The sequence below is a fragment of the Apodemus sylvaticus genome, chromosome 10 (genome assembly GCF_947179515.1).
Source record: "Apodemus sylvaticus chromosome 10, mApoSyl1.1, whole genome shotgun sequence".
Taxonomy (NCBI): Eukaryota; Metazoa; Chordata; class Mammalia; order Rodentia; family Muridae; genus Apodemus; species Apodemus sylvaticus.
The window spans coordinates 40854372-40868566 of NC_067481.1; the positions used below are offsets into that span (position 1 = coordinate 40854372).

The 14195-nt window shown below is 46.1% G+C and overlaps 1 protein-coding gene across 3 annotated transcripts in view; it reads left to right on the forward strand.

The window, feature by feature from the left end:
• Positions 1 to 254: 254 nt before the first annotated feature.
• The window catches only part of Rffl (ring finger and FYVE like domain containing E3 ubiquitin protein ligase), a 68312-nt gene continuing 54371 nt past the window's right edge, over positions 255 to 14195 (forward strand). Inside the window, exon 1 of one of the 3 annotated variants that reach the window (XM_052197269.1) lies at positions 255 to 445. The gene's annotated coding sequence lies outside the window, so the exon portion shown is untranslated. Of the gene's footprint in view, positions 446 to 691; positions 797 to 823; positions 885 to 14195 lie in introns of those variants that run through there. The other 2 variants (XM_052197270.1, XM_052197271.1) reach the window with 2 other exon arrangements.

Genomic DNA, 14195 nt, shown 5'->3' on the forward strand with positions numbered 1-14195 from the left:
GGGACTTGCTCAAGGTCACCACTTATGGGATTGGTTGTTTCAGTCAAGACTGGATTCCACATCTAGTTAGAATCCCGTCCCGGCCCTGCGCACGAGCCCGGCTTCCCATAGAGGGCGCTCGCGGAGGCTTGCACTCTAGTCCGCCGCGCGCCCGATTCCTCTCTATGGTGGCGCGGGCGCGGCGGAGCGGGGCGCGCTCCCGTGGGGGTGGGGCTGAGGGCGTGGCCTCACCCGGGGAGGGCGTGGCTCATGCCTAGCCGTGGGGGACTGGGTTAGTGGGGGTGGACTTCCTGGGGCCGCCAGTGAGGATGTGATTCGTGCACCCGGGCACCCCTCAGCCGCGGAGTTGCGGCGGCCACCGACCCCGCAGCCCCGCAGTCTGAGCGGCCGCAGTCGGGGACTGGTCTCTGCCGTCCCAGGTGTGGCCCGGCAGCGTCCGCCGCAGGTGAGGAGGCGGTGGCTGTGGCGGGTTGGGCTGGAGGACTGGGTGCTCCAGGCTGTGCTCTGGGGAATGTGAAGATCCGGCTGCGTTCCGGGGTTGGGGTAGCCCCTTCCAGGAACTCGCCACCGCCAGGTCACCCCACACCTGTCCCATTGAAAGTGCCGCAAAGCATTTCGCCTGTGTGCGCCGTAACCCGGGACGTGTGTCCTCAACTTGTACCCAAGTGTCGTAAGAGCTCGGTAGGTCCTGGGGAAGGATGCATTTCTGTAGGACAGAAAACTGTCTACAGAGGCAGAGCTTTGGCAGCCCTGGCTTTCTTCCTCCAGGAGGACCCTGGAGATTCGGAGTTTGGAGGTTAGATGGGAAGTTTGGGATGCTGCTCTCCCCTCCTCCCTGCCAGAGTCTGCTGTCTGCCTCTTGGGAGTCGACCTCTGTCCCCGAGGTGTGTTAGGTCGCCACTGTGTGGTCCTGGCTGAGACTCAGAGGGAAGTGGGGCCCCTCTCCAGCTGGCTGCCCAGGAGACATTTGATCGGGCATGGGGAAGTCTGGGTAGATCAGGGGAGCCCGCAGCCTTTCCTGGCATCTGTCTGTTCAGAGCTTGATTTGAGACCCGTAGAAAAACCAACAGCGTAATTCCTCCTTTTTTTTTTTTTTAGGCTGTCTTTTTTTTTTTTTTTTTTTTTTGGATAGGGGTGTGCTGTTGTGTAATCGAGGAAGAGTTCCACATTCCTCTCAGTCCACCATGGGGGAGGATTATTCTTAGCTCGGAAATGGGGTTTTACCCACAACTCACACCCTGTACCCTGGTTAAAGGCCAGAGTGACGCATGAACAAATACCCCGGGATGCATGTGGCCTTCTAAGAAAATAGTAAGGTCCTTATGTATGTTTTGACTGGTAGCTTGGAGAATGGAGAGACTTCCTGTCCCCACGTTTGAGAGCCGTATGGTGGTACTTGCCATGACAGTTCAGTGTACTGAAATGTGGGTAAGGCTGTTCGAATATTGTGGCGTTTTTTCTAGGAATGGGAGGGGACTTTGTTCTGGGTCCAGTTTGTAGAGTTCTAAGACTGAAGCTGGCCATATTTCCTTTGTGGTCACTTGTTTATCCTTCCCTCCTGTCCCCACCCCCCATTCTTTCGAATGCAAAGAAATAGATGGTGGCAAGTGTTTGTAAAACTTTTTGCTTATTTGCTAATTCTGAACTCCAGAGTACAGTTAAATAGTTGGGGTTTATTGGGAGGACAGTAGCAGATTGATGTGGCAGGCTAACTAATAACTTGATAGTGTCCAAAGATGTCCATGTAATAGAGGACACACACTCACCTTAATGTTTAATTGCAAAGCCCAGTACATTAAACCTTCTTATATTGATCAGCTGTTAGCCTGTTTGTTGACATTGGGATCCAGGGTTGTAAATCTACCACATTGACCAATTTAACCAAGTGCTAAAATAAAAACAAAAAGAGAAAGCTGTTCTCAGAAAGCTTAAGTGTTTTCAAACTTTCTATCCACCAAGTTAGTTGACCTAAGTATTTAGTACCATTTAATAGAAAAGCCTCTTAAAGGGATTTTCATTGACAAGTTTAACAAATAGCTACTTTAACAAAAAGATGGTTTCCTTTCCAGTTCCTAGAGCCTTGTGAAGTTTAAAGCAGCCACACCTGGCTGTGTGGGCCACACCTGCTACTTTCTGACATCATCTTCATAAACCTAAGAAGTGCTGGGAAGGGAGTTAGGTACACTGGCTTTATTCCTGTCATAGAGTCTTTAATACTGCTGTTATTTTAATGGGAGATTAGGGACTTTTATTGCCAAATTTGTGCTGGTAACAAGTTTATGTTTGGGGAGGAGAGAAGGATTGACTGCTGCTCCTTACAGTCTGTCTCATTAGTTTAGGGCTGGCGTATCATTCAGTTTGGTGAGACTAGACCATTTAGATTGCTGGTAGCTAAATCTCAAAGGAGGGGCGGCTTTGCTTGTTTATTTTTGGAATTGAGTACTTGGTGGTGGCTAGTTCCTTAGCATTGTGCTGGGAATGGTGGTGGGAAGGGGTGGACCTGAGGGCCTTGCCCATACTACAACCGTAGTACGTTGGGTTGGTCATTTTAATTATCCTACATCTATGATTTTGGCAATTGAAAGGGTGCTCCTTCCGTATGCAAACTCAGACTCCCATTCCTTAGGGGAATGTCCGGGTTACTTTCTCTCTTTGTGGCTTTGTGTTAGCCATGGGATTTTAAAATCCTAAGACTAGTTGGGCTCTCAGGTCTCATAAATGCCACCTCAAACAGGTAATTGACCTCTTGTGTAGCCTGTAGTCCGCCCTGTCCCCAGGACTTAACAGTTGCTGTGCACTGGACAGTGGTCACATCTAATTCTGTTAAGCTGGTCTTAGTCTAAACCCATTATCTTCTCTCTCCCTTAACATGGTAATGAAGTGTTTCTCTTTTGCTTTTCGTATTCAGGCTGATTAGTCCACGTTTTTGGAGCTCGTTTACAACTGAAGCAGAGCTAAGCAGTTCGTTAAAGAGTTCTGCATGTTTTTAAAACATTTCCCTTTTACAAAGCAAGCATAAAGTCTGCATTTCTCCTGGGAGAAACCCAGCTCTTTGAATCTGATAGTAAAACAAAAGCTGGTTTTTCCAGCTTTCTGGCATTAGGACATCTGTGGTAAGCTTCTCCTTACTTTCTGATTTTTCCAGTACGGTGACTAGTCGGTAGTGATGAATGTTGACCCAGGGGCATTGGGAGATCCTGAAGTCTCCTGTGTCATCAAGGGGAGGTCACATATTCAGGGTGTAGCTCTCACCCTGGCTTTTTGTAAGAAGTTTCCAGAGGCCAGCCACCTCTTGCTAGGTTCTGTTTGTAACCCAGGCATTCTTGAAAAATGCTGACCTTAGGGCCCACCTCCTGGAGATTTTGATTCATTTGGTGATGACCATGACCTACATTTTGAAACCATCTGATTGATTTCCAAAAGACTCTCCAGTTGCTTCTCAGGTGTAGTGCAGCCTAACTTGGGAATCACCGTTGTATTGCATGGACATTGTATTTGTTAAGTATATAAATATGTACAATAAAAATGCATCATCTGTACCTCAAGTCAGTATGGAACTTTGAAAGTTGGAGATCATGTCTCTCTTTTTTTTTTTTTTTTTTTTTGAGACAGGGTTTTCTTGTGTAGTCCTGACTGTCCTGGAACTCACTCTGTAGACCAGGCTGACCTCAGAGAGATCCACCTGCCTCTGCCTCCTCAGTGCTGGGATTAAACGTGTGCTCTCTCACAGCCCAGTTTTTCTTAAAATGTTTAAAATTGAAAAGGGATACACTGACTTCTTTATGAATTGACAGTCTCTCTGATAACATTGTGATGTTATCCAGTGATGTTGTCCGGGATGTTTGGCTTGCTAGAATAGCCCATCTCCTAGCTGTGACAGATAAACAAAAGGCTTCTATGACTTTGTTCACTGATTCACAGCAAGGCCCCTCTGCTGTTTTCTCTACTGGGAGTCATGAGGGAAGGTTTTTGGTGAAAGTAGCTTCCTTTATCCCGAGTGGACAAATGAATGATACTGTGGAAACAACTGGAAGTTTGAGTAGGTAGTGGACGTAGTTATGATCAGGGTGGCATAGGAGAGATGCCTGGGGATTTTCTGTGTACAATTTTAAAATAAAACCAACGTGCTAGCTATTTAGTTTCTCATAACTGAATCCCTTAATGAAATTAACAGATGCTTAGTAAATCATCAGACCGTTTTAGTCATGGGTTTTTCACTGAGTTCATGAAAGGAAGAAACATCACTCCAGTCTGGGTTCAAACAGGATTAAGCACTAGATAGCAGAGACATAAACTTGGATGTAAGAAGCAGACTAACCTAGTTTTGAAACCCGGCTTTTCACTTCCTGGCTGCATGAGCTTAGGCAAATTACTGAACCTAGGTGAGCTTCCTTTCCTGTCCTGTCCTGTCCTGTCCTTCTTTCTTTTGTTCATTCCTTTGTTTTGAGACAGGGCTTTTCTATGTAGCCCTGGCTGTCCTGGAACTCACTCTGTAGACCAGGCTGGCCTTGAACTCAGAGATCCACTTGCCTCTGCCTCCCAAGCTCTGGCATTACAGGTGTGCACCATTACCACTTGACTGAGCTTTTTTTCCCCTTAATTTACAAAATGAAAACATCTGGTAGGATTGTTCTGTGGATTAAAAAATTGGGGACTATGCATGTGAAGATTAAAAGAGAAGATAAGCTCTTTGTATATTGAGGCAGCTCTTTTTTTTTTCTTTTCTTTTTTGGATTTGTATGTAGTTTTCATTTTTTTGCCAGTGCAAAATAAATGAAACTAGTTCGTAGAATTGAGTGTAGATCCAGTGGCACTGTGAGATCCTGAAGTCTCCTGTGTCTTTGAAGGAATGTCATATTGTGTTTAGTGGAGCTTTCAACCTGGTAGCTTGTTTATTATAGGAAAGTCCCAGAAGGCAGCCATTCCTTGAGACTTCATTGGATTCCACTTCAGTTTTTAAAATGTTAAGAAAACAGGAGTAAATCCAAGTTTTCAAGGTTCCGTAGCACTTGATGTAAAGACGATAACACCATTTTTGTACATATTATATATGCTTATGTCATAAATATATATAGTCATATTAATACAATACAACAGTGACTCCCAAGCTAGGCTTCGTGCCAGAAGCCTTTGGAGAGTCTTTGGGTTTGAAAGGATGGTTTGAAAATACAGCTTGTAAGGTTTTGCTGCATAGCCCAGGATGGCTTTTATTGCTGTTTTCCTGAAAGTCGCTGTAGGCCAGGCTGGTCTAGAACTTGCAGTGTAGACCAAGCTGGTCTTAGACTCAAGAGTTCCATCTATCTCTGTCTCCTTAGTGAGGAGATTAAAGGTATATACCACCTGGCCTCCAATTCTCCACCCCTCAGCTCCGGCCTTCCTCATAAGTGCTAGGATTATACCACGCTTGGCTTTACAAAAACTTTATTTAGTTATGTGTGAGAGACAGACAGATAGATAGAGGCAGGGTCTCACTGTATAACCCAAGCTGGGTTTTGTTTTTTTTGGATTTGTTTTTTTTTTTTTTTTTTTTTTTTTTTCGAGACAGGGTTTCTTTGTATAGCCCTGGCTGTCCTGGAACTCACTCTGTAGACCAGGCTGGCCTCGAACTAAGAAATCCACCTGCCTTTGCCTCCCAGAGTGCTGGGATTACAGGCGTGCACCACCACCGCCCGGCTCAAGCTGGGTTTTTGTGCCTCTGCCTCCTAAGAGGCATCTGGAACGTCAACCTGAGGTCTCAGACATGTTAGGCAAGTGCTATGCTGCTGAACTTCATCTCTATGTATATACATATGTATACCATGTACCCCATGTCTGATGTGTCGGAATCCCATGGAGGTCAGAAGAAGGTGTGGGATCTGGAATTAGAGATGGTTGTAAACCACATATGGGCGCTGGGAACCAAACCGAAGTACTCTGTAAGAGCAACACATGCTTTTAACTACTGAGCCACCATTATCTTCCTCCTCATCCTCAGCTGCTTTTATGTCTGTTTGACATAAGCTAGGATCTCCAAGAAGGAAGGAGCCTCAATTGAGAATGTCTCCATTTAGATCAGGCTGTGGGCAAGCCTATAGGGTATTTTCCTTATTAGTAACTCCTGGTGGAGGGCCCAGCCTATTGTGGGCGGGACCACTCCTGGCCTGGATGTCCTGGGTTCTACAAGAAAGCAGGCTGAGCTAGCCATGATGGTAAGTCAGTAACCGTGCTTAACATCCCTCCATGCTTACAGCACTAGCTCCTGCCTCCAAGTTCCCACCCTGCTTGAGTTCCTGCCCTCACTGCTTTTGATGATGAACTGTTTTATGGAACTGTGAGAGATTAGCCCCTTCCTCCCCAAATTGCTTCTGGTTACATTTCATTACAGCCATAGTAACCCCAACTGGGACAGTTATTGGTTTGAGAGAGTTGTCCAGGCTGGCTTTGAACTTGCTGTTCTCTTGTCTCAGCCTCTCCATAGCTGGGATTGCCTGTTCAAATCCAGCCTCCCTTTCTGTCTTTCCAGGAATGCTTGCCCACTTAGCTCTTCTAGAAAGTATATAGAAGCCAAGCAGTGGTGGCACATGCCTTTAATCCTAGTACTTGGGAGGCATAGGCAGGTAGATTTCTGAGTTCAAGGCCAGCCTAATCTACAGAGTGAGTTCCAGGATAGCCAGGGCTACACAGAGAAACCCCGTCTCGAAAAAACAGAAACAAAAACAAAACAAAAAACAAAAACAACAAAAAAAGAAAGTATATAGAAGACTAAGGACTAAACAACCAGAGAACAGGGCGAGGAGAAATGAACCACAGGATAATTAGCAATGCTTTAAAATTATTTTCAGAATGAGTAGAGTGTTGGCATATGCCCAGAATTACTACCTGCAGGAATAAATTAATAACATTATCTGAATTCTGCTTGGTATATTTGGACGGTAGCCCAGAAACTCCAGATTAAGCTAGCAAGCTTTGAGGGTGGCCCTGTTCAGGAGTGCCTGGCATTCGTGTGTCCGAGTTTCCCTCTTTCTGGCCTCTGTCATTTTCCTCCCTCCCTCCCTCCTCCTCCTCCAAGCTGCCCCTCCTTTCCATTTGCTGATGGTGCCCTGATGACTCCAGGCTGGGCCCCTGGACCTGAGGCTAAAAGAGATGGCTGGTTGCTAACACCTGTCTCCCAGCTAAATGAATAGGCTCTTTTGTAGGCGGGGTGTCAAAGAAGCTGGTTAGTACAGTGCTGGCTCCGAGGGCCTGCTAATGACACAGCATATGGAAATCATGGGGGTGATTTAGAACCATGATAAAGGGTTTTTTCCTTACACTATATATATATATTATATTGGATTATCATACCAGCCAAATTTTTGCATGTAACCTATGAATCTGTTCACTGCCTAAACATACTAATTTCTGTCATATTGACTGGCAATCATTTATATTCTGTAGAAGTCTCTACCCTTAAGGGCCTTTGTATTGTTCAGTCGATGTCTAGTGTGTAATACAATTAAAGTTTTGTTCACTGAGCGCTGACATAATTAGTTTAATTTCTGCTCCTTTATACGTTCCTGTTGGCAGCCAGAAAATTAAAATACTAGATGTTGCATAAAACTGCTTTTTTGAGGGTGATTTTACTGTCAGTTGAATGGACTTAGGCCCCAGGGTACATTTTTTAAGATGTCTTATTCAACGTGCCTATAATAGTCTCCTCTGTATAGAATTAATGTATTAAGACCCGTAATTGGCTATTTAAGCATTCAGCAGAGACAGTGTTTGGCCTTTTACCCCATGATTATATTTTTCCTACATCTCTTTTGAGGAAATGTATGTAATTTTTGGAAACTCTTAAGTATATCACAGTTACATGAGCACACGAACAGTCTCACAGCCTGAAGACCAGAGTGGTTCTTTCTGATAAGCCGCAGTATAATTCTCTTCCCAAAGGGTCCATCTGGTCCTTTTAGATCATAGCCCTTGTAAGGTTGATGCAGAAGTGGGAAGACTGTGAAACCTCGGAAATCCTTTCATAATTTTCCTGTATGTTTCACAGAATGGCTTTGGCTGTTCGGCAACTGAACTTGCTCTCAAGGAGGCTTTACATCCAGTTATTCTAATCCTCACTTAATTTCCTATGGGGTTTATAGATAGATTGTCACCAAGCTGATATCATGGCTATGACCTACAATGCTTTTTAATCTGTGTTAAGGCACCAACCTTTCATTCATTTATTCATTCATTCATTCACTTATGTTTGTATGTAGGTATGTATGTATGTATTTTACATGAAAAGTGATTTTGGTCTGGTAATTTCTCCATTGTCCCCTCCTACCGAGAGGTGAGACACAGGGTTCCTGGTGCCTGGGCTGACTTTCCATAAGAGTACAATAGGGTTTTGGGGGGTGGGGGGGTGGAAGGGGCGGGCTGTAATGGTGTGGCCAGGGGGGGCCTCCACTTTGTGGGCTCAGGTGACTCCCCTGCAGCTGTGACTCCGAGTAGCTGTGAATTTGGGGTTTCCCTGGATGGGTGTCATTTGATTTTGTCTCGCTGGCTCCTGACACCCTTATTGTCTCCTGGTTTAACCTCTGCCCTTGTCTAGAAGGGCGTGGGGAGATGCACCTCCATTGCCCCTGGGAGGAGGAGTGGTCAGGACTGGTTGCTCCCACCTCTCCTAGAACCTGGCTCCCTCCAAAAGGAGGAAAAATTACCCCCATTTGAACCAGTAGGTTTTGCTCAGACATTGTAATTGTCTGGATCCCCCTTAAGGAATTGCTGCCTAGCCATCCCTACGGGCGCCCAGAAGTCAGGCCAGCTGGGGGCACTGCATGGCAAGGGCCAGTTCTTTAGTAGCCTGCCCACCATTATTTGCTGGGTTATGCTAATACATCTGAGGGAAAAGAAAGAGTTTTTCCTAAGTAGAGCTCCCCTCCCCCACCCCGCTTTCTTAGTTTACCTCCTTTGTCTTGGGAACTTTCCAGGCTTGGGCTGATGCCTTGAACACACTGACCTTAGTGACTTCGTGAGGCAACACACGGTATCACACAATGTGTCCTCACCCCTTGAGAGACTAAGATACCTGCTTTGTACATAGCCACGCCTCACCCTCCCTGAGCCTCACCCTCAGGAGGTTGCCAGGCTCTCCTTGAGTCCTTGCAGTTAGGTTGTAGCCTCTCTCAACCGGGAACCGGACCATAAGCTTTATTTGAAAAGGTAAGTGCTCTGCTGGGGAAAGAGCATAGCGTCTTCTAGTGCTCTACAGGGTGGGCAGGGCAAGGTCTGCTGTATTGAGGGATAGTTAAGAATGAGTCTCTGGTCTTTGCAGGTATGCAGCCATTGTTTGGACAGTTTGAATTTTTGTTGGAATAAAGAGGAATAGAGTCTAAAATTATATGCAAGGGGTGGGAAAGAAGAACTTTGTTGGCTGGTGGTGGCACAAGTCTTTGATACCAGTACATAAGGCAGAGGGAGTTGGATCTCTGTGAGTTCAAGACCAGCCTGGGGAACTGTGACAGAGCCAGCAGTGACTGGTGCACACTGCTGTCCCTGAAGGTGGTTTTCATGGGACCCCTAAGTCCTATTACCCCTTCCTTTTCCTCCCCCCAAACACCACATTTTGTTTTGCTTTGTTGAGACAGGTTTTGTTGTAGATCAGGTAGATGTGCACCACCACACATGGCTTCAACATAGCCGTATGTAAGCAAGACGAGTTTCAAAAGTGAAAATATCTTTACAAACACAAATACTTAAAAGGAATAGACAAGAAAAGAAAAGAAAAACAATTGCAGGGACCAGAGAGATGGCTTGGTGGTGGTTAGAGCACTTACTGCTCTTGCAGAAAGCCAAGGTTTGGCTCTCAGCACCAAGCCATCATTGTGGTGGCTCTCAACTGTGCTAGGCATGCACGTGGCACACATACATACATACATACATACATGTAGGTGAAACATTCACAGTGAACAAATAAAATGAGTATTTATTTATTCATTTATTTTCAAAACAGGGTTTCTCTCTGTAGCCCTGGCTGTCCTCTAACTTACTATGTAGACCAGAAACGCACAGAGATCTGCCTGCCTCTGCCTCCCAAGTACTGGGACTAAAGTTGTAAGCCTCCACTGACTGACTTAAAATGAAATTTCTTAAGGAAAAAAAAAAGCTGCAAGCACTTGGGCTCAGAGACAGAATACTTTGCCTAGCATGTGGAAAGCCCTGGATTTGATTGCCAGAAGTGCCCATGTATGTATATATACAGGCGCGCGCGCACGCACACACACACACACACAAGACTTTTTTGAGAGAACAAATTTAAAGAGTTCTGAACATTGTATCAAGAAAGCAGATTTCAATGCTATAATGTGTAGCTAAATGTTTGTTTTTGAGACAGGGTCTCACTCTGGCTGACCATTAACGCTCCATTGTTCTGCTGTAGACTCCCAAGCACTGAGATTACAGATGTTCATTTAAGCCTCATTTGAACCCTCGATGAAAGTATTGAAGCACCCGTATTTATTGGAGACAGCCCAGATACTGTGACTTCTTTTTATTCATAAAGCTGTTGTGGGGTTATGTAGCTCAAATTTTGAGTTTTCATCAGGTCTTTTTAAAAACTCAGATTCCAGCTCCACGTGGTGGCACAAACCGTTGATCCCAGCACACCCAAGAGGTGGAGGCATGCAGATCTCGGAGTTTCGGGCCAGCTGGGATTACATGATGAGACCCTGAAGAAGATTCTGGGTGTCTATTTCAGGCCTCTGTGAAATCTAGGTGTGTGTGGAATCGGGGTGCTAGCAGTCCCCAATTTGGAGAAAGTATGTCTGTGAGAAAAACATTGAAGACAGGACAAGAGAACCCAAAAGGCTGAGGAATGCTGCTGCCTTTACTTTGTAGAGGAGATGCCAAAGACTCCGGGGAATGGAGGAGCTCCAGTCAGGTCTCCTGCGCCCTGCTTGCTGTGCTTTAAACCAGAATCCCCGGGGTTGTGCAAGCAAGGGTGCTTCGATTCCTTCATAACAGGAGTGACCAGTTGGCACTCAGTGGTGTAAAAAGTTAGGGCGTGTGTGGGAGAGGTGGTGCCGAAGTCAGGTGCTGACTGCTCTTGCAGTCCTGGGATCTGGGTTCGGTTCCCAGGACTCCTAGCAGCTCACAGCCCTCCATAACTCAGTTCAGAGCATCTGAAACCTTCTTCTGGCCTCCGCGGGCATCGGGCATGCGCGTGGTGGACAGACATACACGCAGGCAAAACACCTGGACACAAAATAAAAACAAATCTTTGAAAAAAAAAATTGATGTTTGAGAAAAAAGCAGAGAAAAGAGAAGCTAGCGTGTCCTAAAATGTGGTGAAGGACCAGCTCTGTAAAGGATTCCCACCTTCCCCCAACCCTCATCTGAATTATAAGAGGAAAAATGAACAGAAAAAGCTCAGACTTGAGTGACTGCAGTGTCACGGTGCTGTGAAGATGTCCGAGTGTACGGAGGTGATCTTCTGTCTTCCTTGATGGATCTGGATCACACTTTGAGTAGCATTGTTCTAGGTGGCTTTGAGGGCATCTCAGGAATTCAACGATGGATGCAGGTCTTCCATCCTCTCTAGTGCCACCTCTAACTGTAGCAACTGTGAAACTGCCCTTCCTCCCCAGGAGAGGCCATCCACCCGCTGGGGACTCCTAGGTTAGAACTATAATTTTACTACAGTTCGAGGATGTTGCCTTTGATGTATTTAAGAATAAGTTGGTAGAGCTATATCAGGAGGCATATTCAGCTCCTTTGACTAAATAGCACCGAGGCCTGTCATGGGACTCACCGCTGACAAAGATACTGAAAGAGAGAACAGAAAATGAAATGTGGTCTGTGTAGTTTGAGGTGCTTCACCTGTGCCTGCTTCCCTGCAGTCTTGCGTAAGAATTGTGAAGAAGCATTAGTCATTTGCACGGCTGTAATGTTGAAATCGGTGTCTGTTTGGGGCAGGGTAGAATTCTTTTCATGTGTGCCTTTCATTCGGGTTTGATTGTTTAGTCTTATGAAATTCCGAGCTTGAAAGATTGTTGGCGCATTCTTTGGGTAGTTAAACAACAATGAAGCTGTTTGGATGTTTGCAGGGAACACAGCTTCCTGTGTCTGCACTCTGCACCGGAGATGGGTTCAATTGTTCCAAGGCGTAGCTGATTAGAAAATGCATTGTCTGCGGCCTGACACAGCTGTCCAGACTTCTGGCCATGCTGGGGCCTTTGTACAAATGTTGCTCTACACTTTTGGAGAGAGTTTGTGATTCTTTTGTTTGTTTGTTTGTTTGCTTGGCTTTTCGAGACAGGGTTTCTCTGTGTAGCCCTGGCTGTCTTGGAACTCATTCTGTCGACCAGGCTGGCCTTGAACTCAGAGAGATCCACCTGCCTCTGCCTCCTGAGTGCTAAGGTTAACAGTGTGTGCCACCACCAGTCATGTTGGGTTTGTATTTCTAAGAATGACTATGGTTTTTTTCTGACTAGATGAGGAAGCTAGAAGGGGAGGAGGCCATTACTTGTGTCCAGGTAATTCACAGCAAGTGGCTTTCTCACAGAAACACATCCTCCCCCAGCCAACTAAGGAACCACTCTTGACCTTGGTTTGGGCCTTTCTTTCCTGTTAATGACTGGTTGGTAGGCTAGCCTGTTGCAGTCAGGCTGTGAGCCGTCTTACAGTGGGGCTTGGCTAGTATAACTTCCATTAGGAAAGATGGGGGTGCCCATGAGTAAGAGTACAGATGACTTTGAAAGTCGCTCTGCCAGCCCTGTGAAGTCTTGGATTGTGACTTTGAACATTTCCTCTGTGAGAGATGTAGTAAGACCGCCTCTACAAACAGCCTCCTTCCTGTTGGAATTACATGCTGGCCACAGGAGCTTGGAGAGCTGGGGGTATTCAGTGGGATTTATTTTTCTCATTGTGTATGGTGATTTTTTTCAGAATGAAATTGTATGCATTCTAAAGTAGGTGTTTGGAGAAGGCTTATTCCCACCTAAAAATACGAGGAAACTTTGGGTACGACCGATAAAAAAAAAAACAAACAAAAACTGGTGTTTCTCTTGCTATGTGGAACATGTGTCTTTGGGCTGTCTTCTCCTTGAATGAAAAGCGCCAACCAACACTGTGGGCCGAAGGGGTGTTGGCGGCAGAGCGCTCTGCTTCCCTAGTTCATGCCAGGCACTGGCCTTCTTCCTGCACCACAGAAACCAAACAGAACAAAGCTGAAACACTCAGCATGTGCCAGGCATTTTACCATATTATCCCATTCGACCCCCCCAGCCAAAGCAGGATGGCAGGTGCTGGTATTGCCCATGTTCCACAGATGTGAAAACACACAAAACAGCTGGCTGGAGGCTGCCAGCATTGAAACTGAGCCTGCTGAGTGTAGTGGCCGAGTCCCCGGCACCAGGCTGCTCTCGCAGCCCAGGCTCTCAGCTCATCGAAAGCATACACTCTTCAGACGGCTCTCTCCAGACAGAGTCCACCCACTTCATGTCATGTGTGCTTAGAGCTTCTTTGAGATGTACACGGGCCTCCTCCTGTGGAACGCTACTTTAAAATGAAGTATTTGCTCTTTATCTTCCCAGTTTACTTTTGTTACTACTAACGAATTGTTTTTATCATTTATTCCTAATCCTAGAAATTTAAATGTATAAACCAGGCATCCTTAAAAGCATATTTGGCTCACTACCTAAAGCTTTGGTTTGGGGGAGATTGCGTCGTGGATTTTCAGGCCATTTTCTTTTCTTTTCCTGAACATCATCCTGTTCGTGAATAGCCCTCCTCACAAATTCCACGTGAGCTGGTCTGTCCTGCCGAGAAGCATTGCTCACGTAGAATAGAGTGTGGCCCGAGGGGAGAGTGTCCGAGGACAGAGAAATGACAGCTTTATCTTTATCTCCACAACCTCAACTACCCACAGCCAACTACCCACAGTGTGCCTTCAGTCTCACATAATAAGTAAGCCTGTTGCAGCAACTGAGTGCCCTGCCCTACACTCCAGGCGGCTTGTCAGCTGACCACGCCCTATACAGTCGGCTTGTCTGCTGACCACGCCCTGTACAGTCGCCTTGTCTGACTGCTCTGGTTCGTACCCAGTTTTTAGGACGGGCATTCTGTCTGTTGAGCCAAAACAGCATTGGGAGTTCACGCTCTGTGGGTGCTTCTGCCATTGTTCCTAGTATAGGGGAAACAGAGAAAACTGCCAGGGAGGGAGAGCACCCAGGTCCAGTCTCAGT